Source organism: Motacilla alba, chromosome 2 (assembly GCF_015832195.1).
Source record: "Motacilla alba alba isolate MOTALB_02 chromosome 2, Motacilla_alba_V1.0_pri, whole genome shotgun sequence".
NCBI lineage: Eukaryota > Metazoa > Chordata > Aves > Passeriformes > Motacillidae > Motacilla > Motacilla alba.
This window is the reverse complement of record NC_052017.1, coordinates 96,267,792-96,290,954: the sequence shown is the minus strand read 5'-3', so window position 1 is coordinate 96,290,954 and position 23,163 is coordinate 96,267,792.

The following is a 23,163-nucleotide window of genomic DNA, read 5'->3' as shown; positions in this document are numbered from 1 at the left end:
CATAGAGTGCAGCTCACTGTTTGTTTTGCTTTTTTAAGATAGAAGTTTCATATTCTCTATTCTAGACTTTTAGATTTAGGACTAATATTTTCTAAACTTATCACTGAAAACTATGCTTGTAATATATTTATGTTGAATTTTAAAAGCAAGTGTTGTTTCCTGCAAGTAGAAAAGATTATTAACAAAGTGATACAGAAATTCAAACTTCTTCCTATACACATCAAAGCTACCTGATCAAAGGCATGATGCTAAAATGGAAGAAAAGTACTAAAGATGTAAAAATCTGGAAACTCATGGGTCAAAGGACTGTAGCAGTTCAGGCCAGACTAACAGGGTTTTGTTGTAGGGAGGAAGACAGAATGAAAGGCTTGCTAGAGCTAAAAATATATTTGAAATGTACATCATCTCCAGCAGCCAGCATGTCCCATGCAATCCCAGACTGAATGCTTTTAGCATAATGTAAGGCACTGGTATCAAGAGGCTTGATGAAGAGCACAAGAATCGACGAGTGCATCTGAACCTAAATGTAACAAAATATACCTGTTATCTTCACAAAACTCCCATCTGCCTCTTACTCATACAAAGTTCTTACTCATGTAAAGGTTCCATCAATGAGGAATGTGGAAAAAAGCTTTTAGAACAGTACTGTGTGTGCGAGAGTGTTTGTGTGCTCATAGAAGCACAAAACTTAAAATACAAGTTTTTTCTTTACCATGCAGTTATTTTTAGACTCAATATCAGTTAGCAAAACAGAATTAAACTACTATAGACTGACTTACAAAGTTTTATAGCACAATTTTAAAAGATATTCAAATATACAGAAAGCCATCAGAAGGTTTCAGAAGTACTTTGCTTTAAGTAGAGAAAACAATAATGAGAGGCACTGGAGGATACATAATAAAGCTACATAAAACTCTGGTTATTTAGGAAAATAGAATTCAAATTTGAACACTTGCAGTCAAGGGCCACTAAGATGGATACAGACTAGAATGTGGGTATATTTGACTAGAAGAACTGTCTCCTTTTATTTTACTGTGGAAAGCTGAGAAGGACTCAGAAGTACACTAGATGTGAGCAAAAGCAGCAATATAGGCCACGCAGCAATGACAGCATCACACCATAAGACCATCAATTGACTATGAAAGATTTATCTACACAATTAAAACCATGTGTCTGCCCTTTCTTGTGGAGTCATGATATAATACAAGGTGAGTGATGCAATGACTTAATCAAATTTTTAAAAAATTTCAATCGAAATTTAAGTATCATGTATTACATGGTGTTAGAATAGGGATGAAAATGCAGACTGCAAGATCTTCTGAAGTCTAATGTGTGAGCTCAGTCTGGTGTACTAGGAAAGAGAGAAAGTGATTGAATGACTGCAGTAATCCATCAACCCAGCTGTGCGCTGTAACACTGTGTTCCTGCTGCAATAATGTAATGCAAGCGTTGATCACACGGTTCCAAGATTCCTGTTCTCCAAGATGTTTAAGAAATATTGTAGCTAAACTTGTAAATATAATGATAATATTAAATTATATTCAAGTGAGGGGAAAGTGTGGTACCACAGTTTTATTAACTACAAGGATCATGCATCTACTCTCTCTGAAATTCCGCATTCTCTGGGATATTAGGAGTAAAATTGTTTACCTGAGTTTGTAGAGTGAATGAAAAAGGTTTCCTGACATGTTTGAAATGTCCCTGAATCTCAGATAAGGATTAATCACCAGATGCAGCAAACAGCTGGCTCTGCCACTGCCAGCTTAGCCAGCAGCTGAGCAAGTTGAGCAGTGCTGGCAATGGTGTGCTGTATGACCCCTGCTCCCTGGCTGTGGAGGGAGCTCTAAAGAAATCTTTCCATTCCATGGGGACAGAAGAGGTTTGCTGTCTTCCACAATAGGAGCATGTACTTCATGAGGCTGAAGAGGCCTTTCTCAACTGTTAAAAGTTCAAGGCCTTTTCTTTAACCTAAAAAGTTGTATAATAACCTGTTATGGTACAGTGCTTCTATGCTTTGAAATAATCCACAGTTTCAGATTTAACTAAATCCAGAACACAGTCACTCTCTTGACAAATGTTGTTATAATACCTAAATACATAATATTCAAATGTGTTTTTGAGTTACTAGAAACACCAGAAACCTGAATTCTGCCCCTCCAACAACAGGGCTGATGACGGGAAAGACTTGCATTAATAATTTTGTCTTTGGTGTCTTCATTCCAGAGCAGTGAAGTGCCATCAACCCTACCTTACCCGACAGCAAATTGACATTTTACTTCTTAGACAACAGCAGGAGAATTGATCTCTGTGTGGGAACAACCACTAAAACATTTGGTGCTCTCTGGGAGTTGTTCAACATATGCTCATCCATTGAAACGTTCTGCATGTTTCCTACATAATCAGGGCTGGACCTCAGCCATCCACAAAGTCGATGACAGCCATAAGCACCAGGCCATGAGCTATATTCTCTGCATGGCCTTTTCTCAGCACACCTTCTGTTCCCTCCACTCCCCAGAAAAGAACTTGTTTTCTAAATGTAAAGGTTTTGATTAAATGTAATTTCCCCTATTTTGCCAAATCTGGTAATTGTTCATATCATCTTCACTTTAAATGAAGAAAGAAACAGTGTGCTCTTTGGCAGAGTGTTCCTTTCTTAGTTGGCAAACAGGAATTTGTCCCAATGGAATAAATTATGTTATAGCATAACTTTTTAAAGCACCATTAATACAAATATATATCCTTCCTTTTTGACAAAAATGCCATTGCTCTATTCAAAATCTAAATTAATTTTCAGACTTTTATTGATTTAACCATTATCCTTTTCATCCAGGACTCTAAAATAATGCATTAACTTTACATGTTAGAGAAGTGCAGCCTGATCATATATCCTTTCCAATCTTCAACACAGCATAAAAATACCCAGAAAAAGTAATTTTTTTCCCCAAATAATCTTTACATGATAGCATTATTGTAACTATGGTCATATTTTTTTCAGTTTATGGGTCTGTAACATGTAGCTACCAACAGTTGTATTAAAAGCAGAAGGACAAGGCACTGAGGCTGGAACTTCTTATGCTGGCTGCCAAAGATCCATGAAACCATTGATGTTTTTATTTTCACTAATCAATTAGAAACTTGAAAGAAAGGCTTTATTAGCATTTATTAGCATTTGAGATGCTTTATTAGCATTTGAGAAGCCAACAGATCTCTCCTATGTGAAGATGGAGATCATTCATTGGTCCCTGGGGCTAAGTGCACGGGACCCATGAATGATGTCCATCTTTTCACTGGCTCTGAGATCAAAATAACATAGCCTAGCTCACATTCACATATCCATGTTCTCTTGTCCCCCAAAAGAAGCGGACAGCATCACAACCGCCAGTGCGGCTGGTCCTTCTTATGTACTATTTGTGTCAGCCCTTGTTTGGGCCCAGAGCCACCCGACAGCAGCCAGAGCTGTAAAGGACCGCGCCAACAACCAAGAATGCCGCCATTGCAGACTGCAGCCGTGATAAAACATGGACCATAATTGTGGGGCCATCTCAAAGCTAGCCCTGTTTTATTTTTTTGTACAGACAGACCTCTGAAACCTTGGAGATGATAACAGAAAGGTGCTTAATATTTGCAGAATATTAATGGGATAAAATCTAATGGAAAGATTATAGCGTGCTTTGATTTTTTTTTTTTGCATTCTTGTTTCTATGAGAACTATGAATTTTAAAATCCTACACCATTTTTGACGAGTTCTGAACAGTGTGCTTTTATTAGCTATCCACTTTAAGAAAGCCTCATCATTCCATTTGCTTAAAATTATGGTAAGTCTCACAGAAGAACAAGTGGAGTACAATCCCCATACACCAGGGTAATATAAATTACTATTTCCTGCAACAAATTCCTGATTTACACCAATCCTGCTTTGACTTCCAGCCCTAAGTTCCCCTTTCTGTCTATTTAGCAATTTAGGGGTTTTTATGTCTTTCTTATAGACTGACACAACAGGAGTGAATTCTCCTCCAGAAAAATATAAATAGTAGTCTCAACATATCATGAAAAGCCTGTTTTAATCTTTGAAAACAGAGGAAATTTGAAGAATGGAATGAGACTCAGAGAAGCAGAAAGTATAGATTAGCATAAATAACATATAGTAGAGGTGCAATAGAGTGAGTGAGAATATGTCTCAAGCTCAAATCAATACCAGCAAACAAGCCACATAATAGTTTTTTTACTCTGTACCGTGTAGTTAAAGTTTTGAACTGACTTTAGGTTCATAAAGTTATTCCTTGTGGAAATAATAACTTATTAGCCAGATTTTACCTTTATTAATGTGTTTACAGAAAGAGCAAATGATCACTGGTGAAACCTGCCTATTTTAATGTTTTTATTCACAGCAAATAGAGTTGCCAAGTCTATGTCTTGTAAAACTTAACAACTTGGATCCAGCTGGTATATCAAAGCAAGTTATGGCCCATCAGGTTTTGGAACACAACCAAGAAAACACAAAATTTGCAGTGTAAGGAAAACATTGCTTACTTTAAAAAAAATATGGGTAGTTGGTTTTTTTTTCCCCAACAGCAATACAGATGGGAACTTCAAGCGGCAGTCAAAACCTGAGTCCTAAAACACCCTGTGTGATTTACTCAAAATTCACCAAAAGATAAGGGAAGTATTTTTTGTCCTAGATACACAAACAATGCAAAATCATTGCAGCAACTTTTTTTTGTTAGAGTTTTCTTTGGATTCAATTTAGGTCTTATTGTGACACTACAACACCTGAAAATCTCTGTACGTAGTTAGTCATAAGATTTTTCTGAAAACATCATTGTTTTGTGTCAGCATTTACAGTGTGCTCTAAAATCTTTTTATATTTGTACTCTTTTTTTTTTGCTGTAAGACCACTTTTTTTGACTTCAAAAGAACACAGTTTTAAATACTTTAATGATATTGCAGAGCTGATTATGTATGATGAGCAAACTCAGAAAATCTTTTCAGCCTTAGTCCCAGACAGTAGCGATAATTTTACATTTCTGTTGTTTTGTACATGAAACATTGCAGGATTATGATCTCCCATGTTAGTCTGGTATCATCAACGTCCAGTTTGAGCTTCAGTCAAGTTTTATTTTTGAAAGCTAATGCTAAAGGTATCATGTTGACAGTAGAAATGCTAAGAGAACTTTATTTTCTCCTGTTATTCCTCAATGTATAACCTGGGGGGGGAAAAACCTCAGATGGAATTTTTGTTCTTTTGAGAATTATTCCTTATAAATTATTAAATCTTCTGATTTGTTATATTCTCTCTCTGTATTTATGAAATTCTTTACTCCTTTATTTTATTGAATTATCTATAAATTACATTTAAAAAACTGAATATTTGGCTTTTTTTTCTCTTAGTATTAAAAAATTCCTTAATTTACTCGGTTTTTGTTATGAAAACATTACTTCTATTACATATACGATAATTTAAGCTCCTAAATATCACAGCAGGTGTCTTTAAAATAGGGTGTAAAACATTATATGAAAATAGGGAGCTTTGTAAATGTACCAGCATTATTTTTTCAAATATCTTCTTGGTGTTTCTTTTTCTTAATTATATCTAGCATAAATCCAAAACCTTTCAGTTTCTATTACCTAAAATTATTATGCTTATTTCAAATGTAAATGCATTTATTTATTTTGCATTACATGGTAAAGTTGTGCTTATTACTCAGAACTGTCTGCTTTTTAAAGCCAGATGATTACTCATAAGAATGAAAAATTCTGCAGAGTACATATCCTTTAAAAGTTAAAATTATATGCATCATAAATATTTTGGCAGTTTCCATGTGCAAAAATTACCTACTTTCCTGAGTACAGGACCTCTAAGTTTCTAAGCATGGCATGACACAGATCATAACAAGCCTGAACATGGTTTTCACAGAATCATAGAAGCATAGAATGGCTCAGGTTGGAAGGGACCTTAAAGATCCTCTAGTCCCATCCCCCCCGCCATAGGCAGGGACACCTTCCACTAGACTGTTTCTCAAAGCCCTGTTTAACCTGGCCTTGAACACTTCCAGTGACATGGGGTATCCACACCTTCTCTGGGCCACCTTTTCCAGCATCTCACCAGCCCACAGTGTCACGATCCGCCCTCACGGACAAGATTGTGATGGTTCGTTATCTGATCTCAGGGTACAAAACACCAACAAGGCAAGGGGGTTTGCAGCAACAAAATCAATGTACTTCATTGAACGATCACAGCAAAATGCATTGGAGGGAATTGGGGAGAGAGAGAGAAAGAGAGAGAGAGAAAGAAAACCCCCTACAGGAAAGGAAGGAAAGACAGAGTAAGTATATCTACCAACATAGAGGCGATGCAATTCTTCGAGGTCCAGTCGAGGTCCAGTCGAGGAGTCGCCTTTATGCTGGGGAGATCTCAAGAGGCTAGCTGACTCGAGGGGCCTTTTCTATTGAAAGTTGGGAAGGAGGGGGGGAAAGGATACAATAGTCTTATGATCTCAACAGTGGGGAGAGCTATTATTTTCCTGGTTCACTGCCTGCAGGCAAACATGATCAGTTCGATTAGCTGTTCTCCCCACACACACTGCCCTCCTCCCCCCAGATTACAGGTTTCAGTCCTTGAGGAGAAAAAGAGTCTTGTCCACATAGGGGTTTCTCCCATCTCAGTCCATCTGCCACGGTGGTTGTACAGTAGATGAAGGGTCTTCTGTGGAGACCACCAAAGGGTAATTCCAGAAGAGAGTCCAGCTAGGCTTGGGGGTGGAAAACTCCAGGCCATTGTTACAGAGCAAGGCAGGCGAAGGAAGGTCAAGATGCTCCTTGTCCTTTTCACTGGGAGCAGTGTAGTGTGAGGTACAATAACTCAAGTTCCAGTCTCGGGAACTTGGCGAACCCCCACCAAACCAGGATGTAGGATCCTCTCTCTTTCGGTGGTCTCAGTCTTCTTTCACGACGATCGTGAGGCAGACGAGAAAGCAATCTTGGGCAGAGTCTTACACACAGGAAGGAATGTCTTCCTAAGAGCCAATCTAAAACCATCCTCTGCCGTTTGAAGCCATTCCCATCATTTAAAGCCATTAGTGCTCTGCAGGTTTGGACAGCCTGAGGGCTGTTTATTGCAGTCACAGGGTGAGCATGCAGATGTAACAGGCTACACGGCAGCGTGCAGTTACACACTTCCTCAGGGGCTGTTAGTCAAAATGCAACGTATCTCTAAATATATCAGGTCAGGGGCAACTTGCACAGGATTTTGTGGACAATGAGACGGCATCACATGCAGCCAGAGGCCCACACTCCCCCTCAGGTCTGTATTCAGTTTTCTTCCACTCAGGGTCAGAGCAACACACCAGGGCTGCCTGAGCATCTCTCTGGCCAAGTCTCTACTAGTAGCAGGATGCAAACTGCAGTATAGAAGAGCCAGTAATCCTACACTGTTGTCTGTTTTCTTTAATGATAAAACCATAAATCAGGGAGAATGACAGTATTATATCCTTTTCACCTTCTATTACAGTTCAGTGTTCCCCTGATAGGAAATAATTCTCTCCAGAGAGAAAGAGCTGATCCTAGATTGATTTCTGAAATACTCTCAAGCTTCTAGGATTTAAGAGGAGATGGAAAATTGATTTGTATTTCATGTGCTACATTCATTTGTGGAACATGTCTTCAGCTGCAGTAATATAGTATTTCTCCATTACAGTTATCTGTATGAAGCCTGATTTGCATTAGGGTTTTGTAATATAATTCTCTTTTAACTCCCAAGACCTTAGGAGACAATATCGATATTCCTTACTTACTTTTGGCATGAACACGCGAAATGTTTGAAACCTGTTTCTGGAGTCAAAAGTTAATGCTTCCCTCTCTGCCCTGTAAATGAACTCTTTTCTGAAAATCCCAATGAAGAGGGATAGCATTTTCAAGGCAGGAAGCAGGAGACATTGCTCTGTTCCATTGTCTCTGCTACATGAATTAAACACGATTAAACTGCTGGCAAGGTTTAACTGTTAAAATGACAATTCCTGACAGAAACAATATGAGGGTTTTTTCAGAAATTGTTGGAATCCAGAACATCCCTCTGGGTGTCCTGGATGGCCAGAGCCGCTGGCAGGGGGCTCTGAGACCCTGGCATGCAGCCAAAGACACACGTGTGGTTTTGATCTTAGCCCATGGAGCAAGTTACTAACTCTGTATGAAGAATTACAAGCCACACACACACAAAAGTTTAGATAGCATAGTAGAGATAGTCACGAAGTAAAGGGTAGGATTTCTGAGTGCTGTACAGGGGGGTTTTAAGCCTTGTACGCAGGGGTCCAGGTTTTGTACATGGGGGTCAGGAGTTCTAAGATGGAGGGACTTGGGTGTGCCCTGTCCTCTTTCTTTCTCCTTCCTAACCTCCATGTCTTTGGTGATGTTGGCACTGACAGATTGGTTTAGAGTAGAAAGTCACCATTCAATATAGATAGTAGGTATTGGAGAAAAAGCATAAACATGTAGTACGTAATATATGATATAAAAGATAGCACCAGCCCCCTGAGAGGGCAGAGTGCCTTTGTCTGAGCTGCTGAACGGGCCACAGCAGTTCAGGGAGAAGAATCTTGTAGATAACCAACAATAAACAACCTTGAGAACAGACAACAGAAGACTACTGAGTCTTTCTTCGAAGGCACGGGTTGGAGGAGGGACTTTTCCATCTTTTGGGGTCATCCCAATCCGGGGGTGAAACCCCACATCTGGCGTCCCTGGGTGGGCAGGAGACCCGACAAGAAATTATTCAGGTGAAGCCTGTATATTAATGAAGAGTGTCATAGAATGCATGAAGCAAGTATCTGTAATATTTGCCAGTTTATTCCACTCCCCCAGTAAGCCTCAGTTTATTGTTTCTTAAGTAGAAATTACACTGATTGTGAAGACTGCTTCAGTCCCTTGAAACTATTAAAATTATCAAATCAATTTCAATTGTAAACCTGACCTTTCTTAAACATGTAATGCCAGATCTCTTCCATGACATTTATTTAATTAAGTCATAGTTTTGTTTATTTCTGTTGTGACTACATAGAAATATAAAATTAGTTTTGGTTAGGCCAAGTAATCTGAATGATCTGAATTCCACAGTTCTAAAACTCATTGAACAACAGGAGGTCAGGAGATAAAAAATCAGACCTTGCTCAGTGTCAGGAGGGTATGAATTCACATGTGGATTCCCATTTATGACAATTGACTTTGTGCAGCATGAAATAGATGTCTCAGTACAAAAATGATGACATATTGCTTTCACAAAGTCTCTTAAAATTGACAAAGTCTCTGCAGGTAATTCTCCTATCATTTTCAGCTTTTTATCGGCATAAACATTTTTATTTACATCTTTTACCTTTATTTCAGTGGCATTAAAAATGCAGTAAATTGTAGTGTTTGGGTTTTGTTTGGTTGGGTTTTTTTTTAGCATGCAATAAATATCTCCTTGATTGAGAAGTACCATTTTTTTCAGAAATTCTTATCTTTTTGTTCCTTTCCATCAAAGAACAAAGAAGCAAAGCTTGTACTATTTTGTATTGCCTCCTAAAAATATTACATAAAAATATGTTTCCCTTTTGATCTTAAGATGTCAACAAAGAGATACCAAGCAAACTTCCATCATCTATCTTTATGAAAAATTTTAGTTATTACTTGAGTTACTAAAAATTCTCTTGAGCTTTCCTAGGGACATGATGACATGAGTACTAACTGAAGAATGATGAAACACCATATGAATTGGTCCTTTAGCAATATTTCATAGAATCAGAGCGATTTATATCGGAAAGGACCTTAAAGATCATAAAGTTCTAACCTTCCTGCCATGGGCAGGGACACCTTTCACTAGTCTAGGTTGCTCAGAGCCCCAACCAGCCTAGCTTTGAACACTTCCAGGGATGGGACATCCACAACTCCTCTGGGCAACCTGTTCCAGTGCTTCAAGTCCTTCACAGTCAAGAACTTCTTCCTAATATCTAATATAAACCTACTATCTTTTAGTTTGAAGCCATTCCCCTTATCCTGTCTCTATATGCTCTTGTAAAAAGTGTATCTCTGTCTTTCTTGTAGGCTCACTTCAGGGACTGGAAGGTCAAAATTAAGCCATCCCAAAGCCTTCTCTTTTCCAGTTTGTACACAATTCTCTCTGCATTTCCTTGTACAAGGGGTGCTCCAGCTCTGTAATCATCTTGGTGCCCCTTCTCTGGACTTACTCCAATAGGTCAATGAACTTCCCATGCCAGGGACCCCAGAGCTGGATGCAGCACTGCAGGTAGGGTCTCACCAGAGCAGAGCAGAGGGGCAGAATCCTCTCCCTCATCCTGCTGCCTACACTGCTTTGGATGCAACCCAGGACACATTTGACTTTTTGGACAGCGAGTCTTATTAAACCCCAGGAGATTCCTATTGTCCCACTCCTTGAGCTTGTCCAGGTGCCCCTGCATGGCATCCCACCCTTCAGGTGTGTCAACTGCACTACTCAGCTTGGTGTCATCTGCAAGCTTGGTGAAGCTGCATTTGATCCCTTTGTCTATGCCATAAATAAAGAGATGAAAAAACAGTGGTCCCATATGGATCCCTGCTGTCCACTTGTCACTGACATCCATCATGACGGAGCCACTGACCCCTAACCTCTGGATGTGACTACCCAACCACTTTCTTTTCCATCTAACAGTCCATGCATCAAATCTATTTCTCTCTAATTTAGAGAAAAAGATGCTGTGAGAGCTGTGTAAATGTCTCTATAGAAGCCCGGACAAACAACATCTTTAACCCTTTTCTTGTTGACTGATGTAGTCACCTCATTTCTCTTGTATCCAATAGAAACCTCTAGACCACAAGATTTCTTTCATATGATCATCTCCAATAACCATTATTTAAGCAAATGTGGAAAGAACACTTGCATTATTGATATTTCAAGCAACATTTCTAAGGAAAGTAGTTTTGAAAGAAATTTCTGAAGCTGATGAATTTTAAGCAGCCTCTGACAATATCATTGAACAGTCTAGTCCATACTAGAAATCCTGGCACTGACCCTTTGCATAACAAAGGTCACGGAGACCTGTGACCCAGCCAGGAGACTGAACACTGAGAGACCCAGCAGGAGCCAAGGACCTCCAGACTTTTATGCACTTGGACTGCAAGACAATAAAAGCTTAGGGGTTCCTTTTTTTCAGGGTCCCTCCTCTCAGGCACCCAGACTGAGCCGTTATTCTGCTGCTGCACCATGATTAAATTATTTTAAGGATTAAGACATGTGAGATTCTGCTATGAGAAACCTGGTGTTGAACTGGTAAGGAAACCTGGTCTGACTGTGTGTGTGTGTGTGTGTGTGTGTGTGTGTGTGTGTGTGTGTGTGTAGGGAATCGAGTGGGGTTGGCTCAGTGGAGCTGGCCATTGCAAAGGGACCTTGGTCCCAGTTCAGGTGGTGTGAGTGTCACTGCCAAATTGACTCCTGGACAGTCATTCAGGAAAGTTTCCTTAACGATCCTCTAGAAAGTTGCCACTGGCCTGTTGGGTGTTTAATGCCAAAGAGTCTGAATTCAATTCTTCCAAACATGCTAGCTGCTTGGAGTAGTAAAAATTTACATGCATTTTTGCAGGCACGAAGGGAATGCACTGCCAAACTAGTGAGTCTCTGCCAGAATGTAGGCCTAAATTGTGCTTTAATTTCATCAAACTGTCAGTTTGTCTCCTAGATTTTGTAAGGTAGGACATTGTATTGCTATTGCTATACCTTGCTTTAAAGAACGATCAATAGCAGGCATGATGGATAGTGATAAGCAGAGAAAGAGAGGTCCTGGTTATATAAAAAATGCCAATTACATTTTGCCCCGTGGGGCAAACTTTTATTTCACAAAAGTACTAATACAAAACAACTCTTTCTCTCACACAGCACTAATTTGAAGACTTCTGTACTCGGACTTGCAGCTCTAAAAAAATATGGCATAGAAACTTTCCAGTTACATCACTGTCAGGAACATAATGTTTCTGGCTTCAAAACTGTTTACAACCATGCTGTATCAAAGAAGGCTGCTCTCATATGTCTTTAGCAATTATCCCAGCTCAGTCTCCTAAAAGAAATTTCCTTGGTTTTATTTCTGCTAGCTATTTCTCTGCTGTCTACTCTCTCTTTCCTCTAGTTCAACCTATGGACTGAGTACAGTTCCCTGATTTTCAACCTGCTTGTCTAAAAACTGCCTATAGTTCTATCTATATGTTGCTGTTAACTGAGATATAGATCAGAATACTGTGTATCATTATTTATTAAATTACTGTGGTTATTACTTCATCTTGCCATCAAAAAAGAAAATATGCCTGTGACAACTCTCTCCCAAATATTTTTATATCACTGTGATGTGTGAGAATAAAGGACAATAAAATTGCTTTTTCTTCTTTTGTGTTAGAATGAATCTAATATACTGTTAGGAAAAGCTGTCTCCATCACAGGAAAGCTTTCAATGGTTCACTGCCCTAACATTATTCAACATGCATTGAATGCTGTTTTGAAGAGATGAAGTGACAAATATATGTGAGAAATGTTGTGGTTTTACCTGAAACACAGCATCTTCTTATACTCTCTCTCCATGCTCTCCAAATCCAAAACTGGGTAGGAAAGAAGAGGGTCAACACTGAAGTTAAATAAAATAACAAGTAAGAAAAGAAACAAAAATTTGAAAGATAAGTATTTTAGACCTGAACCCTGCTTTAGATAATTTCATATTTGTTTATTTATCATAGTCTTACTTACAGATACATATTTATGAAAATCATCATAGGGTTATATATCTCTTCAATACCAAATTAAAAAAAGAAACAAACTAAAAAGCTTGCAAATATGAAACATAATATTATTTAAAAATTAACATTTAAAAATTAAGTCGGCTTACTTTAGCATGCCAGAATCATATCTTTGAAGGTTTCTGCAGATGACATGATTTCTGACTGTGCTATTCAGATTAAATTATCAGTGGAATTCAGATCAAAATACGACTGAATTTCAATGTTTGCAGCTGTATTTTTTCTAGTATAATCCTACCTCCAGAATAACTTAGAAAATAAAAATTGTGAAGGGATATTTCAGCATAAGAATTTTTTTTCAAATGTCTTAATATTGTAATTGCATTGTTGGCTATTGCAATGCTCCAGAATGGGAAGTTAATAATTAAGGTGCCCTATTTTTTATGGTCTCTATTTCATGTAGCTTACCCTGGCCAGCAGCATAGACAAGACAGACATATGATGAGGAATTAAGCCTCTTATATTCAACATTTTTATCCTCTAATCTTGCTTTTAATCTACTGCCACCCTTACTTTCACATGATGTCCTCACACATTTGCTGTCTGAAATTATTAGTGATTATTTCTCTCCTCGTTATGCATACAGCTATGTCTTTTTATTTCACAGAACAAGAAAAAAAATCAACCTTGAAGTCTAAATGTCCTTATCATTTCCACCTGCTAATACTTCAGCTGAAAAAAAACACTTTTTAAAGCCCTGACATCACCATGTGTATTTTAGACTAAGGCCTTTGGAAAAAGAATCACTGGTAAGCGACTCCAGGTTCTGCTGCTACTTTTTTGAAGTATTCTCGGTGGCACAACACACCAACATTTCACAGTTGTGAGTGCTGCTTGTAGTAATGCCTTGTTTGCATCTGTCATTTTCCCTAGGAAAGTAACAAGCAACAGGAAAGTAAAGAGTCATGTTGACAGCAAAATACTTGACAGCTTTGACCTGCAGGAGACATGACATTGACAAACAGCAGCAACAGGATCCACTCAATTGCATTTCATGGGTGCTATGATGCACAGACAGACCTTTGGTTCTCCTGATTTCTCTCCCTTGCCCTCTCTTCTTGGTGACTTTAGATAATGTTTCTTCTTTAGAAGAGGAAATCCTTTCACAACAAGAAGATTATAAACTGAGACTATGCAGATACAAAGTGTGAGAAGTCCCTGTAGAGTGCGGCATAGGACAACAATTCTAGCAAAGAAAAATTAATTGTGGTATTTCATAGCTCCTGGCAGTGAAATCATGATTGCTATTTTGAAAAGTGGATAGAGAAAAGCAAAACAAGTCTGACTTAAGGCATAGGATGTTAATGATGTAAATGGCAGAAACCACAGTGTTTCTCCACAGTTTTCTTTAACTGGTTCCTTCAGTGTTTGCTAATGTGTCCAAGAAGATTTTATGAGCTTGGTTATTTTTTCTGCTGCTAAAACAAGCAAATAGATGAGGGGAGAATCTCCCAAAGACTGAGATTCCTTGAAGTCCTGCAGTCTAGATGCCAGGAAACTTTATGCTGAATCATATAATCTAATTAATGGCCAATATTTTTGATGTATTCTCAAACAGCAGACTTATACTGTGACAATTTTGTTTAAATGTCAGAAAAATCTCATACAGAAGTCAATACAATTATTCCTTTCCTAGAACCCATCATTATCTCATGTATAACAGGTTTGACATCATCTTAGCAATAGTTACCGCGTTACTTCATCTGAGATGAGCCGGGTCTGCTTTACATTTAGACTATCTAGACTGCATAGTGAAGTTTAACATAACATTTAATATGCTTTAAACAGGATATGAGTAAAGAATAAGAAAAGTCTCATTACTATGATACACTTTGGTCCATACCATAATATTTATAGCCAGAATCAATAAGTCTAAGTTCAAAACATAGCCAAAATTCCATGATTTCCAAATGTCATGAAAATAAAGTTTTCCTCAGATAAAAATTTAAGTGCTAGCATGAATAAAATAACTGCCATTTTTAACACATTCCTAACGTTAATAATCTTTGTAATAGCACCTAAAACTTCCAGCTTATCTCTTTCAATCAAGGGTCTCAGAGCTCATTACTAGTTTAAGAACCCAGGCATCTTTATAAGGTGAACAAACGTTATCTTCATTTTGCAACAGGAATAGTGACAGAAAATTATCTCCCAGGAAAGTCACTGAAATCCATTTCAGGCTCTGTTCGTCCCTTCCTATTCTATATTTCTGCATATTTTAAATATCCCAGCACTGTTGCTTCAAAACTGGAAACGTTTCAGGCAATAAGAATCCAGGAATGCTGCTGCAGTTTTGACTGAATCACCCTTGCAACTTAGTATGTGTACTTATCTCTCAGTCAGTCATTTTCTTGCACTTATATTTGCATAATGATAGAAAAGTTCTATCTTAGTAACTTAGCATAGTATGCAAATTCCCATACTCTGACATGCAGGCATCTACTATTAGTCAGCCAAAGTACAGGGATTTACATTAATCAATGTATTGCTCTTTCTCAGCTACTTTATTGCAATTATCTGAATCTCATAGCTGATTATGAAAGAAGACCTTTGAGAAAACTGAGATGAAGTGAACAGAATTTTTGAAATTACCATATTGTTTATTAACAATGGCTTTGTGGACCCTGCATTCTCATCATAAATATTACACAGGTGGGAAAACTCCTAATAGGTAAAGACTACAAAAATCTGGGTGAGAGCATCATTTTACAGATATCTATAAGATAAGATGCATTGCATCAATCTGTAACTCAGCTTAGTCTGTTATGTAAAGCAAGTATTATCTCCATATCTAGTTTATCGATAACTATGCCCTATGCAAATACTTTGATGCCTAAAGAGGCTGACCTGGAACAGAGGCTACACAGAACCAAAGGAATAAAGCAGGTATTTATTAAAAGGCTTGAAAGGATACACCTTGGGCAGCACAAGAGCCCAGCTGTGGCTCAGCCCAAGATGGACACAAGATGGATGCAAAATGGATGGCCAGTCATGAGTTTTCACACTTTTGTAAGTTTTGGTCCATTTACATATTGGGATTAATTGTCCAATTACCACTTCAGGTTATGAAGTCCCAGTCTGCTCAGATTGCTCACCTCAATTTTCTGTCGTTTATGCTTCTTGAGCCTAAAGCTGCAACAGTGTCCTCGGTCCTCAGGCTGGAAAAGGGTGGTTTTGTCTAAATGACCTACAAAGGGAACTTGGTAACACTTTATATGAAGTTCAGAGTAACACACTAACACAGCACAGAATCTAAAAAATATGAAAGCTAAAACTTAAGGCATCAACTTGACACCTAAAATATAAAAAGAAAAAATATTCTCAGCAAGCATAGATACTTAAAAATATCCTAATAATTATGCCATTAAAAATTTAGAAACATAAGGTCAAATTTCTCAGTATTAAGGATTATCAATATTCTTTTGACTCTGAAAGAAAAATGGTCAAAGAAAATTGTCCAAGGCATGTAAGTGACTTAGAAGCTCAGCTGTAGAGAACTCCATCCTACTTTGTGTAGGCACATTTTCACCCTTTGGCTTATTTCTTCTGGGGAAGATTTAAGAATAAAACATCTTTGATGATTCATCCCCTTCTTCAGGAGCACTCAGGGTGATATAATTGAGAGAAAATATTTCACATAAAATAACAGGCACAATTTTTCTTCATAAGAAGAAAAATCCTCTCCTTCACCTTGTCTGCAATATGTTACAGTCTAGTGGCTGGGACAATCCTGGGGAATTGAGATACCCTTGCCAGTGGAAGATTACAGCCAAGTTATATCACCAGTTGATTTGGCCATTACGCTGCTAGATTTTTTTGAGGCAGCTCTTACCTTAGACATGGAATCATATAGAATGGTTAGGATTGGAAAGAACCTAAAAGATTACCTAGTTGCAACCCTACTGCCATGGATAGGATGCCATTCACCAGATCAGGTTGCTCATGTTCCTCATCCAACCTGGCCTTGAACACTGTAAGGGATAGAACATCCATGGCTTCTCTGGGCAACATATCCCAGTGCTTCACCACCCTCTGAGTACAGAACTTCTACCTAATATTTATTCAAAACCCATCCTCTTTCAGTTTACAACCACCGCCCCCTGTTCCATCACCACTATCTGGCCATATAAGTCTCTCCTCAGCAGTTTTCATAAGCCCCCTTAAGGTACTGAACTGCTTCAGTAAGGTCTCCCCAAAGCCTTTTCTTTTCCAGACTGAACAACCCCATCTCTCTCAGACTGTCTCCACTGCACAGCTGTTACAGCCCTCTGATCATCTTTAAAGCCTCCCTGGACCTGCTCTAGGACCATGTCTTTCTTGCAGGAATTATCTCAGAGCTGGATGCAGCACTCCAGCTGGAGTCTTGTGAGAGCAGAGCAGAAAGGCAGAATCCCTTGACCTGCTGGTCACCCTGCTTTTGATGTAACCTAGGAAGTATTTGGATTTCTGGGCCATGTGTGCACACTGTTGATTCATGTCCATGTCTTCATCCACAAGAACCCCTAAGTGCTTCTCCACAGGACTGGTCCCAGTGAGCTCTCCCAGCCTGGATTACCCCAGTCCAGGTGCAGCACCTTGCACTTGGACTTTTTGAAGTTTATGAGGTTCATGTGGGCTGACTTCTCAAGACAGTAAGAGTCATACACACATACATACACACTTCTCCAGCTCCTTGGGCCTTATTTCCCTCCTGCTAAGCACAGAGTGTGCACATGCTGCCTGTCATTGATTGAGTCCATCACCCTCTTGCACAGTCGTATTTTAAGGGTGGGAGGGTGTGTTCTGGTTACACCCAAAGTTAGAGAGGAGGGCATGGGATGACTGAACATCAGGATGAAAACAGCATGGAGTGGAAAGTTAGAAGATTCCAGCATCCCAGCTGTCCTATGATTTTGAACATGGGATGAGTGGCATAAGCCTATAATACAACTGTATGCTACAGCCCTTCTTATGATAACCACAAAGAACTGGGTTTTTCAGACTTAAAAATCAGGATTAGTGAATGTATTGAGAAGTTCTTGTATTTGTGTTGTAATGCACTAAATAGTTAGTTGTTGTATTGCACTGGGTTATTTGAAAAGTTATGTCACATGGATTGTACCCTTTTTCCCTCATATGGTATGTTCCTCATTCAACCCCCTGGCAGTCTGTGCCCTTGTAACCCCTCCCCTTGCCCCTCCTCAGTGGTCTCCCATTGGCTGCGGCCCTCCATCCCTGCCCCCTTTCCCTCAGGTATAAATGTTCTCTGGGATTGGACTACTTCCTCCTTTTTCTCCTGGGTGGTCTAGCGTGCCAATGTCCCTTTCCAGCCAATAAACAGGACATTAGAACCACGTGGAGAAAGAGGGCTTCTCGTCTTTCGCTTTGTCTATGTAATATCCGTGTGGGCAGAGTCCTAAACTAGCCGGGATTGGATTTTACAGCCCGCTAACCCTGGGATATTACATTGTGTGACTGCACAGTAGTTGTCGCTCAGGAATTTTCTGGCTATGGCCAAGGTGTCAGGGATGAACATATGACAATTCAGCCTAAGCCAAAAAACAGTGCATGGGAGAAAACAAAAATGTAATGGTGATCTAATTGTTTCGATTTCCAAAGTATTAAGACCTGATATTCTTTTCCTGCTGGCATTGTTTTTAATGATTTAAACTATTGTGTGCAGTAGTTTTTCTTTAAATATTCTCCTTGCTTCACACATGCAAATACATACATAAACACACACCTCTACTGTAAAAATTCCCATTTCTTAATAGTTGAAAAGCATTTGAGCTGTCACTGCCTCTTGAATAAAAGGTCTGTACAACATAATTGTATACTTCAGATTTAACCCAGAATGTGTTTTTAACCTAGAAGGGCAACTTGCTATTAGCTGTGTTTAAGCTACACAAAGCAGCTAGAACTGGGACCCAATCCTGTTCTCAGTGGTTTTAGTTTAATACACCATTCCCTGAACTGGAGCTGTAAATATTTGTAATTGCCTACAGCTTTTCAGCAGCTGAAATAAGGCACTCATTAAACCTTTCTTTCCTCTCCAGTTATTTTTCCTTTTTTTTTTTTTCTTTTTTTTTTCTTCTTTCTCCCAGGAATGTTCTTCTCTTGACTAATGCCAATAGTGATATAGTGGTAAGTTTTTTGCAAAACAATTGCTATATAAAATATACTTACATTTGATATTAATTTCCTAGTTTCTCCACAAGCTATCAGGAGTGATATGAAAGTTATTGCCTATATTCCTAGAAAATATAATTTTATAGTACTGATACATATTAATAAGGAGCTATAGAGACCTATATTTGGAATGGATCATGCATGTGTCTATTCTTTGTGAGTGGAACCCTGGAACTCAAATATAAACACATACAGAAACATGATAAGATTTTTTTTCTGAAGTTGAAGGCTCTGAAAATACGACAGCTTGATTATAAAAAGAATACACCTCATAAAGAAAAATATCCTCAATCTCAAATTTATAGAGTTAGAGACAATTAACAATCTCTGGAAACCAACTGAGAAAGGCCTAAAGTAGTAGCACTTAAAGAGGTGGGGTACTTAAATAATTTCCTGCTTTTTAAATCCAGAATGTTAGTTTGGCATCTCATCTATTTATATTTTATATATATATATTCATATATACAACATACATATCTAAGTATGTATTTATGCGTGCTTGCCTGTGTGCATGTATAAAAGGTGCTTAAGAAAGAAAAAGAAAAGCATCAGTAAGCTGTTATCTGCTGAAATAAATCCTGATCTATCAGCATCTTGAACACAGGGAGGCCCTTCTTTCCAGCTTCTAAGAACATCTTTCAAAAAGAAATTTTAAGAGCTGAATTTCTAATTATGGTTCAGGATGGCACGACAGATAGTTCAGCCTGCAGTAGAACCTCTTTCTTCACAACAGGCAAAGATAAATGTGAAGTTTACTGTAAGGTAAAACTTATGGCCCAAAAGATATTTTTAAGTCTTCCAAGTTTGGTAGCTCCTGATACGGAGTTTTAAACCCCCAGTTTTAAAGTACCTGAAATCCATTTTCAGCTTTTCTGTGCCTTATTGCTCTATATTCTCACCAGGATCTCAATTAAATTTTCTTCAAAAGCTTTTCTAAATTAGATTCTTATTACTAAGAGGAAAAGTAGTATCTCTGTTTACCCTTACAAATAGGAAAATGTTTGACTGAATTTGTAGTCATAGTACTTTGGTAAAGAATGAAAGACAATTAAATCTAACTGGGAAATCTGATAAATAATTCAATGCCAGGGCTGAGAGATGCACTGATGCCATTTAGGTTTTGTTTGGTTTTTTTTTAATATGTTGTCTGTATTCTTCACACATATATTTGTAGCTCTGTAGTCTATTGTATTACTGACTAGTTTTCCCAGTACTTTTCCATGGCCTTTCCTTAAGCAGAAAGACAAAACAAATTCCAGAGCTCCAAGCCTCAGGGGGTACAAGGCCCCAGTGCTATCTCCTCTCTTCCTGGGAACCAAGACAAAGAAAAACTCTTGGAGACACATTCTCATGGACAAAGTACAACTTAGTGCTGAAGGGGGGGCTCCAGAGAAGGAGCTTGACCTGGGGGGGGGGAATTTCAGCACCACTTGTCCTCCTAACTAGTGCTTTTTATCATTTATTTTATTTATTCCTAAAAACTATAAAATATACTCACCCCTGGGGTGAGTATAGTGGGTGCTATGTGAACACCTTTCCATAACTGCTTCTGAAAGCCTTCAAATCAAGATCCCTTTTTATATTATTACCTCATTATTAAAACTGTCTCAAGTTTCATTTCTAGATTGGGAAAAAGGCAACAGCACAATATTTTTTCTGGTAAAAAAATTCAGAAAGATTTGTTGTTTTCTGAAGCTGAACAAGCCTAGAATAAAAGTGAGCACCTGAAAAGAATTATTGCTTCTAATGTCAGCCAGTTTCTCACAGTCAAGTTTTTGCCAACAGCTTGTGTTAGCTTTTTCTTCATGGGATCCTGAAATATTCCATGTATTTTCTTTATTCTCTGTATTGAGGTCTTTGAACAAAACCCTGTGAGATCTTCAATATAAAACTTGGGTTGATTTTCAAACTCAAAGAACACAGTGATCAGTGAGAGAATTACTGATTGAGGCTGAGTCTGTGGTAGATGCATGGTTTTTATGTCTGTCAGTTAATGCTGAGGTTTCTGTGCTTCTATATCATTATCCCAAACAAAATACAAACCTCAGGGGGTACAAATTCAACCTAAATAAAACAAAAACCCATAAACCTAATAAAATCCTTTCCCACATGAAGGAAAAGAAAAATAGGCTGCCATTATATTAGACAGCAAAATCACAGGTTTTTACAAGTATCTGTGAAAGAAATAACAGGCTAGCATTTAATGAAAATTTGCTTTGAGATTCAATGGAAAAACCATGCTGATGTTGATGAAGTTGCAATTGTAGTGAACTATATTGTTTGCTAAATAGAATTAAGATGTTAAGAGACAGATTGCTAGGAGAGATGTGAAAATGAATTTTGGGGATAATAATGCTTCCATCAGAGAAATAATCCTAAATATTGCTAGGTCTATAGAGGTTTTTCTTTTCTTTGTTGTTGCATATTTTATAGGCACATTAACACAAAAAAAAAAAAAAAAAAGAAGAAGAAAAAAGGAAGAGTGATTTGTAGAAATTATGGTAGGGTTTTTTTCAGCAAATATTTGAAGTTTCATGATACTACCCAAAGATTCATGTTCCTTTGTTTTCACATGCCAAAGGCATTCTGAAATATGTAGCAGTTACGAAGATTATATGCATTGATAGCTTGTCTTTTTGGACATTTTAGACACACAAATCAGAATGAGATTACTGTTATTTGAAAAAGAAAAAAGTGTTTGTCTATAAAAACTTGCATTTAAATTATCATCATTTAAGACTGTCCATGGACCTCATAACTAGATCTGATATCACTTAAAGGTGAAGACCCACCCACTGTTTTCAAAGGAGACAAGGCATAAAAGAGATGGAAAGCAGTGAGCTGGGCTTGTAGTTTATTAAGGCAGAATGGTGGTAGCAGCAGCAAAACTGTTAATGCATTATTACATAAGAATTTAAATATTGCATGTGAGCCCAACTGCTTATAAAATAGTATTAAATTAATTCAAATGACAACACTAAGATGCACAGAATGGTGACAGTATTCTTCTTTCAGTCTTAGATAGATATATTGGCCTGGTTTGTTAGGTAACTACACATACATCTTTTGATGTGCAGAAGTGACAGTCTACTCAAAATTGCTTCAAGTGTGGCATGACATTTCCTGATAATTAAAGAACACCAGTGCTATTATTTTCTCTGTTTAGCTAGAACTTTTTCTGCTAGAGATGATATTGGGCTTAAAGTCATTTTGATAACTTTCCAGGAAGACAGGTTTTATTAAAATTATGTCATAGATATTTGCCCATCCTGCACCTGCTCACAATGCTGCCCTCTGTTCTATTATCCAAATTAATGAATTAACTGGGAGTTTGGGGTACAAATTTGTTTGCAGATCTCACTGTTCATTTTGATTTCTAGGTTTTTATTTATGTTTCAACTAGATATGTTTTGATTTGCATTTTGATTTTGACTTTTTCTTTTTTCCTTGATGTCATTTCAAGGCCCATGAATTTCAGGCAGGACGTATTTTATATCTGATTTCTAAAGCTCTTTAATGATTTCTTTGTGGTTTCAGATAAATTATCTTGTTTTGGCCTGTATTTTTGCTTGTTACCATTACACATTGCAGTTGGCAATACTTCTTCCACAAGATTTTTGCTGGGTTTGTTGTGATCCATATTCAGTTGGGTTATGTTTCCCAACCCAGGGACCATTAGCCTAGTTATGTGGATGTTAGCAGAGACATTCTCATTAGCTTCCATAAAAGCAGCCAAAGCAGAAAACTTTTGCAAAATCAGCAAATTGCTGTTTATAGTCTCCTACAATGCTCTAGCTCCCTAAATCAGCAGAATCACTCCAACTTGTTTCACAGGGAGTCTGGCCAGCGTATGTGTCATCAGAAAGGTTTTTTCAGAACCCAGCCCTATTTAGATCAGCCTCTAGGATGCAACAAACTTGTAAGGCTTGTCAACAGCACCTGTGATAGGATCTTTGATATAATGTCTGATTAAAACTTCCTCCTTGAATAGGACAAACTGCAATGAATTAGAAATTAATTCCAATTGATCACTTACAAGGGTCTGCCAATAGTGAAGAACTCAAAAGAGGAGGGGAAAATTGTATTAAAATGAATTCATCTTTCATAAAAAATAATAAATCAGACATGTTTATACCACTGAAGATAGGTTTCAGATGCTTTCTCTTACTATGAGAAATCTCTTCTTATAAATGA